Consider the following 25600-nt stretch of genomic DNA (forward strand, 5'->3'; position numbering starts at 1 on the left):
AATTGTAACTAAAGAAGATAGCGAAGGTGCCATTAAGAAAGTAACTCTATTCTTTAAAATGGAACCAGAATCATAAATTACTACTTTCTCAACAAAAGTCACAAAGATTTATGACAAATGCTTGCCGAAACACTAAAAACGAGAAGCCAAAATAAGGCTGCAAGTTAGAGGAGGAAAAATAGAACTTCTTAGTATGTGAGAAAGGTTTCCTTTACCCTCATCAAAAACTAAGCGTTATTATGTACCAATGGCTGACTATGGGTAGCTGAGATTGAAATGCTAGAATGCAAACTGCATGTGCTACAGGAATGAAAAAGTAACAATAAAAGTTTCAAGCAAAAGGAAATCTGAAAGTAGAGAGACACAAATCTTGTAGCATGATATCCAATAAAAGTTCTTGATAAGGCCTCTGAGGAAGGAGACTGTCACCTTTCACCCTCCTCCTTTCATTAATAGGCCCTACAATTGCAAGAATGAGGACATTCTTTAAAGGTTTTGATAGCTTGTCATAATTTTCAACACCCAGAAGTAGATAAAGAGGCAGCAGAATGTAGTGGGTACACTGAAAGTCTCTGAGAGCCATGTTGCTTGGGTGTGAATCCTCACGCTTCTACCTACCAGCTCTTTGACCTTGGGAAATCATTTAGTTTTCTGTGCCTCCGTTTCCTTCTCTGTAATAGGTGGGATAAATGAAGTTGTTCTGATGATTCAGTAAGTATGTGTGCGTGTTTAAAACAGAGCCTAGTGCATTTTTGATGCCAATATATCATTTTGTATTATTTAATATTTTAACCTTGTTGACGGGTCTTATACAAAATGACCCATACATTTTATCTCTGTACTTAAAACAACGGTAAAATGAAAACTCAGTTAACACAGTGTCATTACTTAATGAAATGTCTGTATAAAGATGGGGCAGAAAACGGGAAACACTGGGTAAGAAGTTAAAGAAACCAGACCTTGTCCTATAATAATGGGTAGTTATGGAAAGTAGTAGCTTACAGAAGTGACACACTGACAGCGATGTGGGTTTTGCATTTCTACAAGGTAAGCACAGGACAGAGACAGCTGAGGAGTGGAAGGCAATCAGTACAGTGTTGCAATCCTCTAACAATCCAAGTATTTCTAGGTGGGTAACAGTGCCATAGACAGTCTTAGGACAGCCTCAAACCAACTTCGTGAGCCCTTTCCCAGTTATCTAAGGTCCTGCCTATCCATAATTGTAAAAAATGTCTCAAAGAAAGAAGAGTAATGAATAGATTTGTTCTTTATGGGAGTTAAAAACTGAATATAATTATGGCAGCTTCAAAGTGGACGGACACATGTTGGTTTTGTTGCCCTTCATCCTGTGCTGCAGTTGAAAAGTCTGACCCCAATTATTTGTCCCTGTGTGCTATAAAATTCTTAATCAGAGCTGAGGAGAATAAGTAGTCTTTGTTTCTGAAGCCTATTCAAAGAACGACTTATGTGAATAGCAACTCTGATTGTGATGAGGACTGAGAGTTGAGACCAAAATTAATCCAATTCTAAACGACACTTAATAAGTCAGCCAGCACAAAGATAGGCTGGAATCGTTAGCTGTGCCCAGCAAAACTTCTTCAGACCTCATAAATTGAATTTCTTATGATTATTTTTTGTTTAAATAAGGAGTTAAATAGTATTAAAATCAAGCTTAAACAAATGAGGAAATTATTTAAAGTATATTTTAGTTAAATTCGACACCTCTTTCGGATATAATGGATATAAATGCCAGGTGCATTGCTTTTCACATGATTTCACCTCATTGCAAAGTGTGTGAGCATACAAGAAATCCTGAGAATTTACTAGGCAAGCAATAATCATTTAAATTGCCTTTAAAATGTCAAATCTGCTCCATACTGAGGGCTGAAAATTAAAAAAAAATATTTTCTCAGGTTTTACACGAATGGGAAAACTCTAGAAATAAGTATGATTCTGTTCTATCTGATTGCTATATACATGACATACTCCAAAGAAATATGAAAATTATATACGATGACCTACATAATAGCAAAATATAAATATTCAAAAACTGCTAAGTCAAGAGGCTTATTTAACATTATTTTGGATTAGATTTGGAAAGAAATCAGCACTTTTTTTTTTCTTTTTTGGTATTATACTTTAAGTTTGAGGGTACATGTGCACAACGTGCAGGTTAGTTACATATGTATCCATGTGCCATGTTGGTGTGCTGCACCCATTAACTCATCATTTAACATTAGGTATATCTCCTAATGCTATCCCTCCCCCCTCCCCCACCCCCCAACAGGCCCTGGTGTGTGAGTTCCCCTTCCTGTGACCATGTGTTCTCATTGTTCAATTCCCACCTATGAGTGAGAACATGCGGTGTTTGGTTTTTTGTCCTTGCGATAGTTTGCTGAGAATGATGGTTTCCAGTTTCATCCATGTCCCTACAAAGGACATGAACTCATCATTTTTTATGGCTGCATAGTATTCCATGGTGTATATGTGCCACATTTTCTTAATCCAGTCTATCGTTGTTGGGCATTTGGGTTGGTTCCAAGTCTTTGCTGTTGTGAATAGTGCCACAATAAACATACATGTGCATGTGTCTTTATAGCAGCATGATTTATAATCCTTTGGGTATATACCCAGTAATGGGATGGCTGGGTCAAATGGTATTTCTAGTTCAAGATCCCTGAGGAATCGCCACACTGACTTCCACAATGGTTGAATTAGTTTACAATCCCACCAACAGTGTAAAAGTGTTCCTATTTCTCCACATCCTCTCCAGCACCTGTTGTTACCTGACTTTTTAATTATTGCCATTCTAACTGGTGTCAGCACTTTCATGTTATATTAGAAGGGCGGCCCGAAAGCTAAAATCTATAAAGAAACAGAAAGTGCTTATCTGCTATCCCCTTCTACACATCTCTTCTCTGTATAAAGAAAGGTAAAATGTCCAAGGAGTTGAAACAGTCAGTGACACCACAGGCAGGCTCACTGTAAGGTCAGCTCCATCACAGTGGCAGCTAGGAGATTTTGTGAGGCTTCCTGTGGGATAGGGTTTTTTTTTTCATCTTTTTATTTATTTATTTATTATTATTTTTATGCTTTCGATTCTGGGTTACAAGTACAGAACATGCAGTTTTGTTACATAGGTGTATACACGTGCCACAGTGGTTTGCTGCACCCACCAACCTGTCAGCCAAATTAGGTATTTCTCTAATACTATCCTTCCCCCAGCCCCCCACCCTGTGAGACGCCCCGCTGTGTGATGTTTCCTTCCTTATGTCCATGTGTTCTGGTAAGAACATGTGGTTTTTGGTTTTCTGATCTTGTGACAGTTTGCTGAGAATGATGGTTTCCAGCTTCATCCATGTCCCTGCAAAGGGCATGAACTCATCCTTTTTTATCGCTGCATAGTATTCCATGGTGTATATGTGCCACATTTTCTTAATCCTGTCTATCATTGATGGGCATTTGGGTTGGTTCCAAGTCTTTGTTATTGTGAATAGTGCCACAGTAAACATATGTGTGCATGTGTCTTTATCATAGAATGATTTATAATCCTTTGGATATATGCCCAGTAGTGGGATTGCTGGGTAGAATGGTATTTCTAGTTCTAGATCCTTGAGGAATCGCCACATTGTCTTCCACAATGGTTGAACTAATTTACAATCCCTGTGGGATAGGTTTAATGGGACTTCCACTAAAGGATTACCCACCATTTCTGTCAAAATTAAGAATGAAAAATTATCCCAGGAGTAGCTATTTCCAGTGGCCAAATTGTCATCAATTAATGAAAGCATGGAAGTTTACTTAGTAATGAGACTATTTTTTCCTTAAAGTTTATAGGAAATTTTCAGGGAGTGAATTTGCATATTATGATTTACCAGAAACAGTGGATTCACTTACAAGTGTTATCTGAAGGTTGGTGGCAATGGGCAGAAATATGGGAAGATTACGGACTTCTCTACTTCGGTGGTGCTGGAGGTGAGGTTGTAAATTACACTCACCACTGGTTTAGTATCCCCAAATATTAGGAGTTGATAGTGCAAGAAACAAGTGTGTCTGCTTTTTTCTTTTGTATCTTGCAAGGTACGTGGTAGATGGCTATTAGAATAAAAATTAAAGACAAAGGGGAGATATTCTTGAGCATTCTTCTGTTCTTGTGATTAATGGTATTAACGGAGTTTTTTTTTTCACTGACAGACTCTGGCTGTTGTCACCTTACCATTTTTGCACAGTCTATGCTAAATCACTTGGTAGTGAGAAAGTTGTAAAATTGTCTTGACATTTAAAAAATAGCACTTCATTTCTACTCTAGATTAAACTAGTTAGACATGTTTTAAAATCAAGTAAATCAAAACAGAGAAGAAAAATTATTATATGAGCCAATCTGAGAAATACAATTTTAGGAAAACATTTATTTATTCAAGCAACAATTATATCATGACAGCCTTTCCCTCCATTTTTAGAACTAGTCTTCTCTGGCAAAATGCTTTCTATTTTTAATTTAAAAACATCTAGTTTTGCTTACATGGATTTACTCAATTCAAATAAAATAACTGATAATAGATGTTGTTATTTGGTTAGTGTGCAAATAATTCTAAATTTCAACATTGCCTCAATCCTCTTAGTGGCATATTTACTCATTGGGAATTAATTTGGTAATAAACTCTACGAAAGCAAAAAAACATGGAAAGCTTGGAAAGTAAAATAATTCTTGTGTTCTTTAAGAGTTCCAATTTTATATAATAATAATAATAAACTAAATTGGAAGTTAATAGCTGAAAAATCATTTATATCACTTTCCAAATAACTTTAAGCTTGTTACAAGACCAGGCTTGTACAAATAGAATGTTTATCGTGTTATTATATTTTCAATGAATACCCGATAAAATGCTTTCCATTCAAGGCAATGTAATACAGTGGGGAACAGGAAATAAATAGAAAACAATAATGTGAACTATGTGATTCTTTTTCTTCCTTTTAATTGTAAAAGTAACACATCAAAACTAATGATAATCCAGAAAAAGGGAGAAAAAGTATATGCAATCCACTACCCCAGCACAATTAATTCATTATTAGTTATTGCATTTTGAGTTACTCCTATATACATCTTTTAGCTACAAAATAAATGGTCATATTCATAGTATATACAGTCATGTGTTGATTAGTGACAGGGACACATTCTGAGAAAGGCATCACTAGGCAATTCTGTCATTGTGCAAACATCATGGACTATACTTACACAAACCTAGACGCTCTGGCCTACTGCACAGCTAGGCTATATGGCACAGCCTATCACGTCTAGGCTACAAACCTGTGCAGCAAGTCACTGTACTGAATAATTTAGGCAATTGTAACACAATGACATTAGTCTATCTGAACATATCTAAACAAAGAAAAGGTATACTAAAATACTGTATTTTAATCTTAGGCCACTGTCTTGTGGGACCACAAGCAGACCTTGTCTGCTTCCATGACAAGGTAATGTACGTTTAGTTAATGCCAGTGGAGGTTAGAATGTAATGGTTGGAGTGGATTTAGTATATTAGCCAGCCATGTCCTAGACATGGTGGCAACAAAGAAAGAATAAAATAAGGTGGGGGAACTTGACTATCATGAAGTATAGAGGGAAGGGGTGAAGATGTTTAATGCAAGAAGCTGTGGAGAGGGCTCCTTCTCTTACCAGCTGGATAACTTTAAAAGCCCGAGCCTCCAATTCCTCAGCTGTTGAATGGAGAAAATTATAATGATGCCTACTTCATGGAATGGTTGTATGACTTAATGAGTTTATACATGAAGGGTGATTACAGAAGTGTCTGGCATTTTTTTTAAAAAACTCAGAAACATTACTTGTTGTTGACAGCATTCTTCAACCAATTAAAAAGACAATTCTACAGTTGTATAACTGAGGGTTAGAACCCAGGAGGTTGATTTGGGGAAATGTGAGTAGAAGAACATGAATACCCAATGGGAGGAAAAACCTGCATGATCCTGGTTATTCATAACAGAGGACACCTGGGAGCAAGGTGTGCCATGAGTTTATCAGGATAAATAGAAGGATATGAAGAAGCAGCTACAATAGGAAGAGTCACCAATCAGAGCAAGTGTGAGGTGACAGGGGCATAGGCCCCATTGGCCCAATCCATTGGCAGCCCTGCTCTGTGGTTCTAATTATACTCATTTTGAGTTGTTAGAGCTAGGGGTCTCCCTCCAAGTCACAGAGTATGACAGGTTCCAACAATATGCCATGGATGTAACAACTCTCACTTATTACATAAACAACTACAATAGCAATAAACAACTTGGATTTATCATAGCCTTAGGAATGCCTAAGAGAATATATTGTACTTTAAAACAATTTTTGAGAGAGCAAGGCCTTTCTTGTTTTAAAATGAAATTTTTTAAAAACAAAGGCAGAAGTAAAAAAGAGAAGCACCAATAAACTCCAATAAATTAATATTAACCTCTTTTAAATGTAAAAAACACTATGAAGAAAATTGAAAAGCAAAAGAGGGGGACTGCAAAATAAAGAATGAAAAGGTTAATATTATGATATGTAAAAAGCCTTACAAACAAAATTCCCAAAATGAATACTCCAATAAAAAAATGAATAAGCTTATCATATAAACAGAACTAAAGACAAAAAACACGTAATTATCTCAATAGACACAGAAAAGGCCTTCAATAAAATTCAACATCCCTCCATGTTAAAAACTCCCAATAAACTAGATATTGAAGGAACATACCTTAAAATATTAAGAGCCACATATGACATATATGACAAACCATAGCCAATATTATACTGAATGGGTAAAAGTTGGAAGCCTTCCTCTTAAAAACTTGCACAAGACAATTACGCCCTCTCTCACCACTCCTATTCAACATAGTACTGGAAGTTCTGGCCAGCTCAGTTAGACAAGAGAAATAAATAAAAGGTATTCAAATAGGAAGAGAGGAAGTCAAATTATATTTGTTCGCAGATGACATGATCCTGCATCTAGAAAATCCCACTGTCTCAGCCCCAAATCTCCTTAACCTGATAAGCAACTTCAGCAAAGTCTCAGGATACAAAATCAATGTGCAAAAATCAGAAACATTCTTACACACCAATAACAGACAAACAGAGAGCCAAATCATGAGTGAACTCCCATTCACAGTTGCTGCAAATAGAATAAAATACCTAGGAATCCAGCTTACAGGGGATGTGAAGGACCTCTTCAAGGAGAACTACAAACCACTGCTCAATGAAATAAAAGAAGATACAAACAAATGGACGAACATTCCATGCTCATGGGTTGGAAGAATCAATATCGTGAAAATGGCCATATTGCCCAAGGTAATTTATAGATTCAATGCCATCCCCATCAAGCTACCAATGACTTTCTTTATAGAATTGGAAAAAACTACTTTAATGCTCATATGGAACCAAAAAAGAGCCTGCATTGCCACGTCAATCCTAAGCCAAAAGAACAAAGCCGGAGGCATCATGCTACCTGTCTTCAAACTATACTACAAGGCTACAGTAACCAAAACAGCATGGTACTGGTACTAAAACAGAGATATATATCAATGGAACAGAACAGAGCCCTCAGAAATAATGCTGCATATCTACAACTATCTGATCTTTGACAAACCTGACAAAAACAAGAAATGGGGAAAGGATTCCCTATTTAATAAATGGTGCTGGGAAAACTGGTTAGCCATATGTAGAAAGCTGAAACTGGATCCCTTCCTTACACCTTATACAAAAATTAATTCAAGATGGATTAAAGACTTACATGTTAGACCTAAAACCATAAAAATCCTAGAAGAAAACCTAGGCAATACCATTCAGGACATAGGCGTGGGCAAGGACTTCATGTCTAAAACACCAAAAGCAATGGCAACAAAAGCCAAAATTGACAAATGGGATCTCATTAAACTAAAGAGCTTCTGCACAGCAAAAGAAACTACCATCAGAGTGAACAGGCAACCTACAGAATGGGAGAAAATTTTTGCAACCTACTCATCTGACAAAGGGCTAATATCCAGAATCTACAATGAACTCAAACAAATTTACAAGAAAAAAACAAACAACTCCATCAAAAAGTGGGCAAAGGATATGAACAGACACTTCTCAAAAGAACACACTTATGCAGCCAAAAGACACATGAAAAAATGCTTATCATCACTGGCCATCAGAGAAATGCAAATCAAAACCACAATGAGATACCATCTCACACCAGTCAGAATGGCCATCATTAAAAAGTCAGGTAACAACAGGTGCTGGAGAGGATGTGGAGAAATAGGAACACTTTTACACTGTTGGTGGGACTGTAAACTAGTTCAACCATTGTGGAAGTCAGTGTGGCGATTCCTCAGGGATCTAGAACTAGAAATACCATTTGACCCAGCCATCCCATTACTGGGTATATACCCAAAGGATTATAAATCATGCTGCTATAAAGACACATGCACATGTATGTTTATTGTGGCACTATTCACAACAGCAAAGACTTGGAACCAACCCAAATGTCCAACAACGATAGACTGGATTAAGAAAATGTGGCACATATACGCCATGGAATACTATGCAGCCACAAAAAACGATGAGTTCATGTCCTTTGTAGGCACATGGATGAAACTGGAAACCATCATTCTCAGCAAGCTATTGCAAGGACAAAAAACCAAACACTGCATGTTCTCACTCATAGGTGGGAATTGAACAATGAGAACACAGGGACACAGGAAGGGGAACATCACACTCTGGGGACTGTTGTGGGGTGGGGGGAGGGGGGAGGGATAGCATTAGGACATATACCTAATGCTAAATGACAAGTTAATGGGTGCAGCACACCAACATGGCACATGTATACATATGTAACAAACCTGCACGTTGTGCACATGTACCCTAGAACTTAAAGTATAATAAAAATAAAATTTAAAAAAAAGACTTAAATGTAAAACCCAAAAGTATAAGAACTCTAGAAGAAAATCTAGGCAATACCATCAGTACTTAGGCGTGGGTGAAGATTTCATGATGAAAATGCCAAAAGCTATTGCAACAAAGGCAAAAATTGACAAATGGGGGCTAATTAAACTAAAGAGTTCCTGCACATCAAAAAGAAACTTGACAGACTAAACAGATGACCTACAGAATCGGAGAAAAATTTTGCAATCTATCCATCTGACAAAGGTTTAATATCCAGAGTCTATAAGGAACATAAACAAATTTAAAGAAAAACACAACCCCGTTAAAAAGTGAGCAAAGGACACGCACAGCTGCACAGACATTTCTTAAAAGAAGTTATTCATGTGGCCAAGAAACATAGTGAAGGTCGACTTCACTGATCATTAGAGAAATGCAAATCAGTACCACAATGAGATACCAACTTGTGCCAGTCAGAATGGCAATTATTAAAAAGTCAAGAAACAACAGATACTGGTGAGGTTGTGGAGAAAAAGGAACACTTTTAACACTGTTGGTGGGAATATAAATTAGTTCAATCATTATAGAAGACAGTGTGGCAATTCCTCAGGGATGTAGATAGCAGAAATATCATTTGACCCAGCAATCTCATTACTGGCTATACACCCGAAGAATATAAATCATTCTGTTATAAGGATACATGCATGTGTATGTTCATTGCAGCATTACTGACAATAAAAAGACATGGAATCAACCCAAAACCCCATCAATGATAGACTGGATAAAGAAAATGTGGTACACAGACAACATGTAATACTATGCAGCCATAAAAAGGAATGAGATTATATCCTTTTCAGGGACATAGATGGAGCTCGAAGCCATTACCCTCAACAAACTAACGCAGGAAGAGAAAATCAAACACTGCATGTTCTAACTTATCATTGGGAGCTGAACTATGAGAACACAGGAACACAGTAGTAAAGGGAACAAAACACAGTGGGGCCTGTCAGGGATCAGGGAGCATCAGAAAGAACAGAAAAGGCATGCTGGACTTAATACCTAGGTGATGGGTTGATCATATATCATGTTTGTCATGTTTGACATGTTTGTGCAGCAAACCACCACGACATGTGTTTACACCTATGCAACAAACCTGTGCATCCTGAACATGTACCCTGGAACTTACAAGTTTAAGAATAAAAATAAAATAAAAGAATAAACTTAAAGTAAAAAAAATCAATTTAAAATCAATTTAACAAATTTTAATGGCTAAAAAGCATATATAAAAATGTTCAAGCTGAGTATTAGGCAAAGATCCATGAATATAAACAACTTGCCAAATTACCAAAACTATAACAATATGCACATATATGTGAAATCTAGTGTTGGACATGAATAAAGGGCAGTCATACTTGCTAGGAGTATAAAATGTCAAAAAGATTTGGGTGCACCTTTCAACAAACCATAACAAAACTCTCACAAAGGTTTATAAATTTAATCTAGAATATCCTAAACAATAAAATAATGTTAAATAAGTTTTAGAGATACACGTAAACAACTTAGTTTTTTTTTTTTGTAAAATAAAGACTGAGACAAAATAAGTGCTTACTGATAAGAAATTTGCTAAGGAAATGCATATATTTGTTAATCAAATATCATATGATGTCATTGAATTTCATCTCAAAAATATTTACTGGCCTATAAATATATCCCTGAGTGAAGAAAAAAAATAGAAAACATACACAGTGAAATTTATTTTTTTATGGATACATGTTATATAAATGTGTACCTAGAAAAAATCTGAAGGACACAGAGTCTATCATTTAGCATGAGATTATATATATTTAAATCAGTCTTATTTTCCCTAACTCATGTTTTATAAATTTTCAGTAACAAATATGAACATAGGTGTATGGGTATGTAACGGAGAAAATATAATTGAAAATATAAAAACATGACTTTTGTACACAGTCAAATCTAGCACTGAAAGCCAGTTCTGCATCAACAATCTTCTAAATCTCTTTAACATTCAATGTTTTTATCTAATAATAACATCTACATTTCCCTGGGAGTGGTGGCTCACGCCTGTAATCCCAGCACTTTGGGAGGCCGAGGCGGGTGTATCACCTGAGGTCAGGAGTTCAAGATCAGCCTGACCAACATGGTGAAACCCCGTCTCTACTAACACTGCAAAAATTAGCCAAGCGTGGTGGCGCATGCCTGTAATCCCAGCTACTGGGGAGGCTGAGGCAGGAGAATCGCTTGAACCCGGGACGTGAAGGTTGCAGTGAGCCAAGATCGTGCCACTGTACTCCAGCCTGGGTGACAGAGTGAGACTCCGTCTCAAAATAAATAAATAAAAATAACATCTACGTTTCAAAATTATTATATTAAATGAAATAATTCACGTAAAGTGCTTGAGACAAGGATTGATATTCAATCAGTATTCAATAAATACACTTTTTTTCAGTTTTTAGTCATTTTATTTGTAAGAGCTTTAAGATTCAAGATGCTAGAAAACATGTATTTCAATTTTAATATCTTTGGAACCTAAAGTAGTGTCAAGTAGAAAGTAATTCATTGTGAAATGGAAGGAAGACTGAACACACGATATGGAAAGCAAGCTCCCACTTCATTAATGTCTCAACCAGAGTCCATACGCTGATTCTTCTGATTTTGCCAAGTCCTTACCCACGTTTTCATTTATGACTGTAACTCTGATTTTTGCTTTATGGAGCTTTTGTCTTTACCTGATTTAAGTAATTACTGGTTCTCAACTTTGATTTCTATCTTGGACTTAAGTTATTCCTGAACGCCAAATTATATGTAATATTTGACCAAAGGCCCTCCATCATGACAATTTCAGTTTCTTTGTGCTAACCTCTGAGATATAAGAATGATATTCATTCATTCATAAGAGAGAAATTCTAATAGAATAAATGTGTGAGAAGGATATTGCCTAGCTTTAATCAAGAAAAAAAACTGTGACATTCCAGAGAGATTCCCACTTACATGTGTCAAGAACCCCGACAGATCATCAAGCAAACCTCTTTCTTTTATAGAGGAGAAAACTTTGCCCCTGAAGGTTAAGGCACCTGTCCATGCCAAAACAGCTAATTAGTAAACAGTTCAGACCTTCTTATTCCCAGACTACTGCCCTTCCCACCATATCTTGCTGCTTTTAAGGTACTTAAAAATAGACTCAGTGCTGCCTGGAACATATTATTTTTGTTCTTAAAATGGACAAGACTTCTTGTATTCTAGTTCACAATGCCAAAGGCAAAACTCAACCTTACATACTTTTTCTAAAGAAAATAGAAGTTTAACCTTAACTTCAATATGATTTATTAGCCAAACTTCAGTGCAGAGCTTTCTTCTGTTACTTGAAGGAGACATATTTTCAACATGCAGACATATTGCATGTATTCTAAAAGAACACATTGATGGCCAAAACAAAAGGTTATTCAATATCAAATGTTGTATTCCATGATATTTTTATTAAGAATTCAATTGTATTTGCAAATATTATTATTTTTTAGAGACAGGATCTCTCTCTGTCACCAAGGCTGGAGTGCTGTGGTGCTATCACAGGTCACCTCGGCCTTCACCTCCTGGCTCAAGTGATGCTCCCACTTCAGCCTCCTGAGAGCTGGGACTACAGGTGCCCGATACCATGACTGGCTAATTTTTGTATTTTTTGTAGAGATGGGGTTTCACCATGTTGCCCAGGCTGGTCTCAAACTCCTAGGCTCACGCGATCCACCCGCCTCAGGCTCCCAAAGTGCTTGGACAACGGACATGAGCCACTGCACCTGCCTGCAAACATTATTTTATATAAGTTTTAATATACAAGAGCAGTATCTCTCCTACTGACCCTTCTTTGATGAGGGAAAACACATTGAGAAAAATCTCCTGTGAGTTAGAGATTAAGTGGAGAATGTTTGACCAATGGATGACAGATCACGCTAAATAGATGAGTGAAAGACATGGCTTTGAAGAATTAGAAATCTTTTGACATCTTGAAGCCTTTGAAATGGTAACTAATTTATGAGGAGCCTCACTTTTGGCTTTTCATGGGCAAGTCAGATTTTGCAATAGTTCCATCAAAAGAAAATATCCACAACACTTATTTTAAAACAATTAGTTCTGAGAGTAACAGTAGCAGGCTCTTTGTGGTAACAATGTTATAAACATGTTAAATTTTTTCTCAAACTTAATTTGCAAGGTGATCTGCATATAATAATTACTAAATCCTGATATAAAGTCAGAAATAATTTGAAATAGATAACATCTTGTCTTTTGAGATATAGGGTGAAATGATGATGATTTAAATAACAATATTCAATCTGAACATAACTGCTTAATTTTCAAATAAGGCTTAAATCACTCCAAAAGCAAGGACTGACAGTGAAGACTACTTACATACTTTTAATGCTAGAGTCCCATAAAGCCACAGGTGTAAACTGTGCAATCTAATGAAGGATCTCCTGCTTCTTCCTGGCATCTAACCTTAATTACAGGGATATTTCATAGAGGCACTTAGTGACCTACACATTTATTGATTACTTTTGGTGAAATGTTTTTCTAAATAACCATTGGTAAACATTTAATATCTGATGAGTAAGGAAAAAAAAAAAACAAGCTTTTCCAGATACTAATTATTTATAACATCTCCTATATTCATTCCCTTAGTGATGGCATCACCCTCCCAGCTAACCACACAAAACCTCAGTTATACTTACACCAACAATTTACAGCTTCCAGTTCCTACAATACCTCTTAAGTTAATCATGTCTATTCCATTTCTACTTTCCCTGCCACTGTACAGGTTCACATCTTACCTTCCAAAGGTTATGCAATAATATCCTTTCTATTCTCTCTTCCTCCAGGTTCATCCCTTTCAAATTTCATATGCTAAACTGGGCACAAATATCATAAATAATGTGGTTCCTTTACAAAAAATTCAATGTTTCAATTATTTAGAAATTATTTCACAGCTAAGTTTTTCCTTAATATTTATTTAAAAACTAATGTATAGCTCAAACTTTGGCATGTGTAAAATTAATTCCTAATGACACAAAATCAAACACTTTCAGAGGGAAGAACTAAACATATCTGGGTTTACAAATTCTTAGTTTACAGTTAAGCTAAGAACTGCACAATGTTAAAATAGTTTCTAGTGGTATTTTACATAAGCATTGGATGACTATTTTAATACATCAAAGAAATGGTTCCTAGCATGTCTTCTAAGCCTAAGCAGCAATAATACTATAAAAGTAATACTTAACGATTTATCTACAATAAAGCAATTTCCACCAATAGCAATAACATTTAGTTCCCAATTGCTTTTATGACTTGGCAAAAATAATTACAAGAATTAAGATTTCAAGCAACAAATATCAATAATTCCATATTTTTTCCTATTAAAATATAACATATTATTTACTAGACATTAATATTATTTTTAAAAATACTATTTTCTTGCGTTTTTGCCTTTTTTTCAAAAGTGATGAAGATGCATTTCATTTTCTAATTATTGTTCAAAGAAGAAGAAAGAATAAACTTAGTCCACCAGAAGGTGTCCTCAAATACCTCTAGTGGCTTCTGAAACCTAGTATTAAAGATTAAGCAAAATATTTTTGTGGTGTGCCCTAATATGAATCTCTAAGAAGAATGAGATATTGTAAATTCTTCTGTAATAGTTAGGACAACGTGCTATTGTAAAAATTCTCAAATTACAGAATGATTATATGATTCATTTTTACACTGATAGGGAGAAGCACCCTAGAGAATTGTTCTGATAGTAATAATTACCCTTGCTATTTTAATGGTAATCTTCATCTTGTACAAGAGTAGAAATGGAGAAAGAAGGGGAAAAATCCCTGAGAAATTATGTCTTTATATAAGAACACCCTAACACTTAAGAACAAGTAATATCGCTAAACAGTACATAAATGATGAGATTGCCATTGCAAATATGAGTTAACCATATCCAGTCCTTGCCTAAGTTAGTGTGATGCTAAGAAAAGATATTAGCCTTATTCCTCCTACTCTTTTACTCCATTTTCCACATATAAAGTGATAAGCGTAGGAGGAAATCTGACTTGGCAAAGAATCAGTACTATTTCCAGAGAGGAAAAAAATAATTTCAACTTAGAAACTTTTAAACCAACATCTAACTGAGTAGACTATCAGAGTTTTGTTTGACAACATTTACATGATACACTGGTTTACAGGAAATGAAATTTGCAAATGATACGGTCTGCTTGTAATGGAAAATAAGTTTTATAGATGCAAGGTATTTTGTCCAATCTTGGCTATTATTTAATAGCCAAGAGGAATGAGTTCTTACAGACACTAATATCCTGAACTGCTAATGTAATGTTTCTCTGTGTCTTGATACAGATTTAAAATAGCTCTGCTTCAAAAATATCCAATCTTTGCCTACAGACAAAAGTAATCAAATTATACCATAGTCATATAATCACTTATCAGTGACCAAATGGCTCGAGGACTTTTCATGATCCACTAAATTAAATCACATACGAGAAATGATGTTTTACTCAGTTTCTCCATTCTAGGTAGGAGGCATTCAAAGACAAAAACATTTATGGGCCAGAAATGATTTATATTTGACTTAGAAATTTGGCAGTAAAAATATCGTATCAGGCTTATTTCTCCATTGGTGAAAATTAAAATACTACAAAAAATGCAGTTTTCACTAGAAGTACCATAGATTAATTTAGAAAAATAAAAAATCCTAACTATCCAAAGTGTCCTATATTTGAGTTACTATTTAAGTAGTCGGAAGTAAAGAAACAGTTAAAAACAGGAGGATATTGTTACCCCCATTTCAGTAATGTTACAGGTACACAGGCACTGTGATATAGAAGTCTTATTTGACATTTTAGTAAGATGTTGTAAATAATCAGCAGTCTGAAGTTTGAAGCTAGATTTTCCAGTTAGAATTTATCATGGGTTGACAATAGTGAGTGAAATGTAGCTCCACAGTTCGTTCTTAAAGACATTGTAATTTCCAGGTGAAAAGAAAACAAAAAAAGGAGGCTTTAGCTCTTGATTCTTAAACTCCCAGGTGTGGGAGAAAATTATATGGTCCCAGGATGACAGAAATTTAGGAAAAGAGGAATGGAGGGAAGTTTCCCTAATATAAAAAAGGTTGCAAAGAATTAATTACAAAGTTTCTGCTACAGGGCCATTCACAAAGCAGCATTTTGCATGACTCTGGACATCATTCAATTTCTTCTCAACAGTTTTTATCTTCATACTGGAGGAAACACCAAACTGGAAATTAGTTCCAGGTCTAAGTAAAACTATGACACAGAACATATTATCTCCGTCTTTCACCGGGCTTCAGCTGCCTCATTCAGCACAGAGAGCAATGGACTAGAGTTCATTCTGACTCTGAAAAATGCAGATGTATCTAATTTTAAAATCTAATGTTTATTTTACAAAACTTAATCGAATCAAAATTTCTAGATTATACTACAAGGAAACCTGTGTCAAAGACATGAAACCTCTCTCTTCTTTCTTCATTCATTCATTTATTCACTCAATATTATTGACCACCTTCTAATTATCATTCTAACTCCTACGTTGATAAGTTACAGTAAGTAAGGTAAAATCAGAGAGACTTATTAGGAGATTTGGCTTGTACCAAGATGTTACTAGCAGAGGGGATAAAACTTCTGGATGTATTCTGGAGGTCAGATTCTAGATATATTCTAACAATATAGGCAAGAAGATATTCTGAAGGATTGGATGGTGGAGTAATAAAAAAAAAAAGAGAGAAAAGGAAGGAAAGAAACCTTTTGCATTTTTTGTTTCTACATCCTCATACCTTGCCCTTCTAACGCACTTATTTTTCCTTTTCAAGTTTAAAATACCACAGTGAAAACATTTTACTGAACTGACATTTTATGACATACTTTCAAGTTTTAAAAAATAAGTAATCTTTCTTTAAAAAAGTTTTTCATTTACATTTTTTCAGATCACGACACTCAGAAACATCAGTTGGAGTATCTTTATTGACCCTATATTTTCTTCTCCACAATTCCAAAACATTTAATATCTATTGTTTAAACTTGGTAACTTGTATTTACTGCTGTTCTACATGACTTTTACTTCAAGTGATCATATATTTCAGATATTCCATATTGTTCCTCTTCCTTTTCCACTAACTTCCCTGCCTTTGTCAAGCTGTCAATCAGAAACTTTGATGAGCAAGAGCCTCCTTCATTCAAAGACACACATACAGTCATCATAATCATGATCACTAGACTTGCCTTTTTTATTTCTTTTCATTCCTCCTGTCCCGTCATTCTCATGTTCAAAGCTGACTTTCAACTTTGAGAGGCTTCAATTTTAAGACTCACTCTAATTATTTATCTGAGACCTTACATTTCCAACAGTTGCAACAGAAAGCTGCTCTAAATCCTGTCTCACACAGCATCAAGGTCCACCATGTATGTAAAGAGAAGTACAGATGGTGACAGACAAAGCTGAAAGCTCATGAATACATCACAGAAGTCAAAATAACAGTGGCTTTCCATCTGTTAACATATTCATATTTACCTCATTTTCCCACAAGTACTCCTCTCTACTTTCCACTCACACTGGCAAATCTCAGCAGGCAGTGAGTGGTTGGCATCTATTTTCATCTTGTAGTAGTTATTGAGTCTCCATTTTCTAAACAGCATGATATTATAAAGACGACAGCTGAGGACATATTCTAGCCCCCAAGAAGTGCTGGAGTATTCCCACTCCTCAGCAATTTTTACTTTGTCTACCCAGTATTGGTAAAAAGTACCTGCGGTGTCAAAACTCTTGAGATACAAATTTTCTCTAATCAGAAATGGTTTCATCCTCATTTTCATAGTTTTAAAAATAAGTTTTGTCTAATTAATTTAGCAAAATATATTCAAGGGTAAATGAGTTAGAGAAAGCTCAAAATTAATAGTAGGTATATGGCTACATGCATATTTCTATGTCCTTCACAGATTTATCGCTTTTTGATATTTTTTGAGATAGCTATTTTTTACAAAGTTTTGGCTTTATACTACAAAGCCATATCAGAATTATGATATAAAAATTACAAGCCAGGAATTAAATATATATATATATGATTTACTTTCATGGACACAACTAGATTTGAAATACATTTGGTCTTCAGTTTTCATACAAGTATACAGGGATATTTTACAAGGTTGCAAAATAAAGTCAAGTCCATCCAATAGAGCAGCCCTTGATGACAATAGGATAATTGAAATGAATAATTGCTAAATTAGTGCTTTAAAAGCAGGGGAAAGATTCATCAAAAGTGCAGAGATGTTTGTTAATCTTAGGGAGGATTCACTAACTGAAGATTTTCTTAAAATTGCTAATGGATTCAATATCATCTGTTAATTTTGCTCTCCTGCTTGGTGCAAAATTCATGGAGATTTCTACAGTCCAAAACAGCTATTTAAATTTCACACGGTGATATGGGTTGCATCTCTGTCCCCACCTAAATCTCATCTTGTAGCTCCCGTACTTCCCAGATGCTGTGGGAGGGACTCCGTGGGAGATGACTAAATCATGGGGGCAGGTCTTTCCCATGCTGTTCTCGTAATAGTGAATGGCTCTCATGAGAGCTGATGGTTTTAAAAACCGGAGTTTCTCTGCATAAGCTCTCTTTCTTTGCCTGCCACCATCCATGTAGAATGTGACTTGCTCCTCCTTGCCTTCCATAATGATTGTGAGGCCTCTCCAGCCATGTGGAACTGTCAGTCCAATTAAGCCTCTTATTATTTATTTTTGCAAGTTGCCCAGCCTCAGGTATGTCTTTATCAGCAGCATGAAAACAGACTAATGCAGTAAATTGGTGCCAGTAGAGTGGGGCGCTGCTGAAAAGACATCCAAAAATGTGAAAGCGACTTTGGAACTGGGTAACAGGCAGAGGTTGAAACAGTTTGGAGGGCTCAGAAGACAGGAAAATGTGCTAAAGTTTGGAACTTCCCAGAAACTTGTTGAATGGCTTTGAGAATAATGCTGATAGTGATATGAAAAATAAGGTCCAGGCTGAGCTGGTCTCAGATGGAGATGAGAAACTTGTTGGCAACTAGAGCAAAGGTGACTCTTGTTATGTTTTAGCAAAGAGACTGGTTGCATTTTGCCCCTGCCCTAGAAATCTGTGGAACTTTGAACTTGAGAGAGTGATTTAGGGTATATGGTAGAAGGAATTGCTAAGCATCGAAGCAGTCAAGAGGTAACTTGACTACTGTTAAAGACATTCAGTTTTATAAGGGAAGCAGAGCACAACAGTTTGGAAATTTTGCAGCCTAACAATGCGATAGAAAAGAAAATCCCATTTTCTGAGGAGAAATTCAAACCAGCTGCAGAAATTTGCATAAGTAAGGAGGAGCCAAATGTGAATCCCCAAGACAATGGAGGAAAGGTCTCCAGGGCATGTCCCAGGTCTTCATGGCAGCCCCTCCCATCACAGGCTCAGAGGCCTAAGAGGAAAAAGTGGTTCCTTGGCCTGGGCTCAGGGTCCCTGTGTGCAACCTAGGGACATGGTGCCGTGTCCCAGCTGTTCCAGCTGCGGCTGGAAGGGAACAACGCAGAGCTTGGGCCATGGGTTAGAGGATGCAAGCCTGAAGCCTTGGCAGCTTCCACTTAGTGTTGAGCCTGCCAGTACACAGAAGTCAAAAATTTGGGTTTGGAAACCTCTGCCTGGATTTCAGAAGATGTATGAAAACCCCTGGATGTCCAGGCAGAAGTCTGCTGCAGGGGCAGGGAGGGCTCTCATGGAGAACCTCTGCTAGGGCAGTGCGGAAGGGAAATGTAAACTTGGAGCCCCCACACAGAGTCCCTAGTGAGGCACTGCCTAGTGGAGCTGTGAGAAGAGTGCCACTGTCCTCCAGACCCCAGAATGGTAGATCCAAGGACAGCTTGCACCATGCGGCTGGAAAAGCTGCAGACACACAATGGCAGTCTGTGAAAGCAGCCAGGAGGGAGGCTATACCCTGCAAAGCCACAGGGGCGGAGCTGACCAAGACTATGGGAATCCACCGCTTGCATCAGCATGACCTGGATGTGAGACATGGAAGCAAAGGAGATCATTTTGCAACTTTAAGATTTGACTGCCCTGCTGGATTTCAGAACTGCATGGGGCCTGTAGCTCCTTTGTATTGGCCAATTTCTCCCATTTAGCATTGCTGTATTTACCCAATGCCTGTACCTCGATCGTATCTAGGAAGTAACTAACTTGCTTTTGATTTTACAGGGTAGTAGGTAGAAGGGACTTGTCTTCTCTTGGATGAGACTTTGGACTCTGGACTTTTCAGTTAATGCTGAAATGAGTTGAGACTTTAGCGGACTGTGGGGAAGGCATGATTGGTTTTGAAATGTAAAGATATGAGATTTGAGGGGGGGCCAGGGGCAGAATTACATGGTTTGGCTCTATGTCTCCACCCAAGTCTCATCTTACAGCTCCCATAAATCCCACATGTGGGAGGGACCTGGTGGGAGACTGAATCATCGGGGCAGGTCTTTCCCATGCTGTTCTCATAATAGTGAATGGGCCTCACCAGATCTAATGGTTTTAAAAATGGGAGTTTCTCTTCACAAGCTTTCTTCCTTTGCTTGCTGCCATCCATGTAAGACGTAACTTGCTCCCCCTTGACTTCTGCCATGATTGTGAGGCTTCCTCAGCCACGTGGAACTGTAAATCCAATTAAACCTCTTTATTTTGTACATTGTCCAGTCTCAGATATGTCTTTAGCAGCAGCGTGAAAAAAGACTAATACACAAGGGGACGGCAAACCCACAAACAATACTGTGGGTTGTTTTCCTTTATCATTCTTATGTATAAGTAAGTTTCAGAAAGTTTATGCATTTATTATCAATTCACAATATCAGAAACACAAAAATCTCTTCCCTTAGCTATGAAAAATAACTGCTCATTTTGAATGATTTCTAATTTCATTGCAATCACTTTTCCTTAGCCAAACCTTGAGTAAACAAGCAGTATCACAGGCCCCGTTCAAAACAAGGGACATAGATATTTTATGAAACACTGCTTTATTTCTATCTTCCTGATGTATGTTCAGCTGTATCAACATTACTGTGGATAATCCCAATGGAGAGTTTGTAGACCACATTCAATCAGATAAAAAACTAGAATCCATCTGGATCTGATTTAAAGAAGATTTAGTATCTTTCCATAACAAGGAATATGAGCCATACATTAATAAAACTCACACCTTGGGCAGATTACCAAATATTTCTACACCTTATTTGTAAAATAAAAATTATAAACCATAAGCAACAGAGTTGTATGAGTTGAATGAAATAAAGTGAAAGACTATGGCACAGAGAAGACTCACAGAAAATGAAAACTTTATCACTATCTTCATTGAATAGTCATAATTATTAATATTCAATATTCCTAGCACTTCGGCTTTATTATTATGACATCTAAATGACTTCTTTACAGAATGGAAAAATGGAAAAGAATATCAGGTAATTATTTGAGCCTGACATCTCTTCATGTTACTTTTTAAGTTTATTGGTTGCTTATTTCTAAATTTGGAAGCAGGAGCATACATAGAAAATGCATAATACCTCCTTGTTGTTTAATAAATCTTAATTTATTGAAAATTAACTTTTCTTTTTAGATTTTCCAAGAACTAGTCCTTTGCTTAGTCTTGGCAATAACCCGCAAAATGTCCATTATAACAAGTCTATATTTATGTGGCTTTTTGGGAAATGATTTAGATTTTAAATTATCATTTATTTTTATATATCATACCAGAATTTTCTTGCCTATAAAGCATTGCTGCAGTAGGGAAATAAAATTATTGGTAGGTTAGGAATGGTTTTTTGAATGCAGGCTGTCTTGTAGGAACTATTTAATGCTACACAGCCCTGGGCTCTCTGGGTTATCTCAATGCTCCAAGTCACTTGTTTTCGACCCTGGTTAGATGATTGGGCATTTTAAGTTTAAATGAATATTTTATTGAATCGAGTAGGTCACCCTATAAGGAGTATTGTCAGTTAGATGTATGAGTCGACATATGAGATTTCAAACTAAGATGACGTACTTAGGCTAGAGAAGGAATAGAACCTCATAAATATCCAAACTATAGTAAGTGAAATCTCTTTACAAAGCCATTTTTTGCAAAGCAAGAGACATAAGCTGACTACTTACCTCTCCCAAAGAAGTAAATGGTCTGTGCATTTTGTTCATGCACCAGATTCAGGGAAATTATTATACCCTTTGACATCCCACCTCCTATATTTCTATTAGTTTGTGTGCTTTGTGACTGATTTAGTCTTAACAATGTATCATAGAAATGAATGCCACTTCTTTTATAAAGTTAACAATGATTAGTATAATACATTTTAAGGGATATATGTTGATGAATTAAAACTATATAAAAAAGAGCAATTGAAAAATGAGCATAAGCAAGGAATGGATGAAGAAACACCACATAAATGCAAGTAAGGTCTTAGTTTTCATTTTAACTGTCATTATTGATTACTTATTAGAGATTTATAAGTAAACCCAAAAGCTAGTAAACAAATAAATAAAAGCAGGCCATGTATGGAACTACTGAGAGTATGTAATAAATCAAGGAATCAAGGATGATAATTCATAATACTCTGCACAACAGAGGTTCACTAGAAAAGTAAACAAAATGTGCAATGGGAAACATGTTTGTCATAACCAGGAGAAACAGACAAATTACTATAGTTTTCCTCTTAGATAAGAGGAAGTGTCCCTCATATAACAGGTAAGACAAAGTTATGATCTGATAATTTGCAAAACAACATAATTAAAAAATCAATCAACATAATTAAATCAACATAATTAAAATTAAACAACATAATTAAAAAATTAATCTTCTGTATACCATTCTGAGGACTCTCTCAGTTATGCATATCAGTCCTGGTATTTATGATGATGTAGGTTTTTCTAAAAAAAAGATGTGGACAATTTAAGTTTCTTGTTAGTCTATAATAATTTTGAGGACTGACAAGATTTAATAAACATATAAATGGATGAAGAGAAATTAGTGCTTATCTGACACTAAAAAAATTTGAACTAAAATCTTAATGACAACTAGCACTCTCAAACACATTTTAAATGTTTTTCTCCCCAAATTTTTAAATGAAATTCATTAAGTTATGGTTGTACACTGAATTTATGATAACTTTTTTGTGGCACTCATTTATTACTAAATGAAATAGGCTTTTTAGTTTATGTTTTATCCCTGAACATCATACTCAAAGAATTGACAGCTAATTAAACTAACTGACAGGAATAAACAAGATACTTCCTAAATGCTACCTTTTTTTGGTGGCCTGTTGTACTTTCTGCTCCCCATTTATTTGCGGGAGATCATAGTGGTCTGTGAAATGCATAAACCAGGTAGTCAAAAGAAAAGAAGCAAATGGCACTGATAATCCAAACAGTATATGGACTATATAAAATTTGCATGATAAAATTTTAAATTGTTCAAGGTTTTTAAAATGCTGTTTATCTGATAGAAACTCTAAGCATTCAGAACTGTTGCCATCACCATCTTACAAAGGTAAAATCACGTCAGCAAATGGAATGCTGCCCATGTCATGCAAGTACTCAATGAAAGAGCTGGCTAGCACTTGGTTCTCTTCACGGTTTATTACATTTCAATATATCTTCAGTTCGCTTTTTCCCCATGAGTTTTTTTTTTTCTTACATAGCTCAAACTAATCATCAGCATTCCTTTGCATACTAGTGAATCACTTTCTGAAAACAAGGCTACTTTCAAGATCAGAAGTTCCTTGGTAGTCTTCATACTCATATATACTTTTGTGGGAAGCCTGTTTTCTATAGGATTCTAACAAAGAATAAAGAATGACTATATGCAACCTACTTTGAATTTGAACAACAAAATTGAGACAGTGATTGCTGCCTCAATGAGATATAGTATGTCAGCAGTAGGATAAAATTTATTCCGCAAGTGAATGCCTACAACAGTGAGATTAGTCAGCCTTTTTGCTAATAAACTGTGTAAAGATGCCAACTCTTGGGGTTAGCTCATGTAAAATATTTTTGCATTCTAGTTTTCTGTGCTTGTTACTGTTATTTATTCAAAATCACTTTCTTACTTGCAGAAAAGTTGAACTCTACTGACTACCCCAGCACTAGTATGCATATATAGAGAAATCACCTTCAGTAATTTGAAAACATTTTATTTAAAGCAAATACTATCAAAGAACCTAATGAAATGAAATATTTGAGAAAAGAATCTTATTCTGCATACATTTCAAGAAAATAAGCTGCTGTTCAATAACTAGTGACTGACAGCATCATTTAGTAACTCTTTGAGGACTAAATGAAGATTCATTTTGAAATCAAATCAGGTGGTGTAGTCTGTCTCCTCTAGGCACATCACATTAACTCAGTAATTGCCAAGTCTCACTTTCACAATCTTATACATATTAATGAGCATAAAAAGAGGTGCTGAAAAGCTATAATAGAAGTAACATTAAAGGTGTTAAATTGTAGAATTTTAAGAGAACAGGAATATGATATTAAGAATTTACAAAGGAAGAAACTTTGAAAATCTAAAAATATAAGTGACAATAAAATATTATATTAGCTGTAATAAGTGAAATGTCACCTAGTTACAGGGAACTCTGAAGAATCTCCTCCAAGGTTGTATGATTCCCTGATCCTCCAATAGAATGAATTCACCTTCTTATGGGAATCGGTTGGGAAGGCCTGGTGTAGATATCTCTTTCAGTGATGAGCTGTGTATATGCAATAAGAGGGAACAACATTTCACAGAACCTGTAACAAGATTGCTGTCAAAAGTCCTCTTTTTTGTCTGTTGAAGAACTGGAAGAATTGGCCTTTGATACTCCGACAGTCAGTAGATGAACAGATAGAGGATTAGATAGATAAACAAATCTAATCACATGCCAAGGACAAATGGATTTTTAGGAAATAATTACAACAAAATGTTAAGTAGAATTTTTTTGTTATCCTAAAATTATCACTAAGGCTTATAGCTAAACACGAAATTCATTAATAAGTCTACATCCTAAAGCACTGTGTGAGACCCTCAAGCTGTGACCAAATGCCTTCTACAGAATCAATTAAGTAGGGCACAACTGGCCCTAAAACCACTGAGCACCAATAAACCAGCACCTCCTGAGAGTTTCTCTGAAGGTCTTAGGAGTACAGATTTTGCTGTAAAATCACAAACATTTTAAAGATTTCCTTTCCTCTATGAGAATAAAGGGCATGGTGAACTTTATCCTATTTGAAGCCATGTGAAAGAGGCACTAAGATATCAACAATAAAGATTAAGAATGCCTATAGGAAGGAGAGACTAGATAGTACTTTATCTCCCAGAATCTCTGCTTCAGCAAAAGACTTACTCCTTAGCCAAAGTATGCAGAACTCATAATAAAAACCATGAAGATCAAAATGGAGGCCTGATAAGGTGTAGTAGTTTTGTTTTTGCTTTTTTAAGCTGAACTGGTATCCCAGATATACAGCCATGATTAAGAAATAATTACCTTTTTTCTCCCCAAGAATACCACCAGGATGATAAATACCTGTCAACAATAAATACTAACTTTGGACAATTGTTATTTCATGTGTACGCAACGGTAGTTATGTGACAAATCTGACTGAAAAAA

At 35.9% G+C, this 25600-nt stretch overlaps 1 protein-coding gene across 2 annotated transcripts in view; it reads right to left on the bottom strand.

The window, feature by feature from the left end:
* MDGA2 (MAM domain containing glycosylphosphatidylinositol anchor 2) overlaps positions 1-25600 on the bottom strand; it is an 832668-nt gene that overhangs the window by 609969 nt on the left and 197099 nt on the right. The window lies entirely within an intron of this gene.

Source organism: Nomascus leucogenys, chromosome 1a, assembly GCF_006542625.1.
Source record: "Nomascus leucogenys isolate Asia chromosome 1a, Asia_NLE_v1, whole genome shotgun sequence".
Lineage (NCBI taxonomy): Eukaryota > Metazoa > Chordata > Mammalia > Primates > Hylobatidae > Nomascus > Nomascus leucogenys.